We start from the raw sequence: 533 nt of genomic DNA, 5'->3' as shown, positions 1-533 counted from the left end.
CCTGGCTGTGCTTTTACTGAGGCTTCTAGAGCTTTCTCATCTGCATAGGCAAAATCTCACCGGAGTTTTGTCTTCGTGCACCTGCTTTGTTTTTAATTAAAGCTCGGCTACCAAAGCACAACTTCCCCGTCCCAGAGTACAGGGACAGTGTGTGCAAACACCGGCGTTAACTCTTGTTCTAACAATCCCCAGGCCTCTCGCCGGTCCTGGAGCTGAGTTAGCAAACAGGTTGATTTAGCAGCTCCGGATGCCACGCTGCCCGGGGAGGCCTTGGCGCACCGAAGCCTGGGCAGCTCTTTGGGAGAGAGCTGCCGTGCCTTCGGCAGCGCCGATGCCTTTGGCAGCTCGGGCCGGCTCAGCCGGGTTGATGAGCCGTTGCCGCTCCAGCCGGACAAGCCCTGCTGCTCAGCGCAGGGTTTGTGCTGCTCGCTTGTGAGTGCACGCTCCTTGCACGGCTGCAGCTTTGCAGCTGCCGCCGCTCTTTTACCCAAGCGTGCCCCGGCACACGTGACGGGACCAGCACGGTGCACGCC

The sequence above is a fragment of the Cariama cristata genome, unplaced genomic scaffold (genome assembly GCF_000690535.1).
Source record: "Cariama cristata isolate BGI_N322 unplaced genomic scaffold, ASM69053v1 scaffold29415, whole genome shotgun sequence".
NCBI classification, from domain to species: Eukaryota; Metazoa; Chordata; class Aves; order Cariamiformes; family Cariamidae; genus Cariama; species Cariama cristata.
This window is presented reverse-complemented; position numbering follows the sequence as displayed.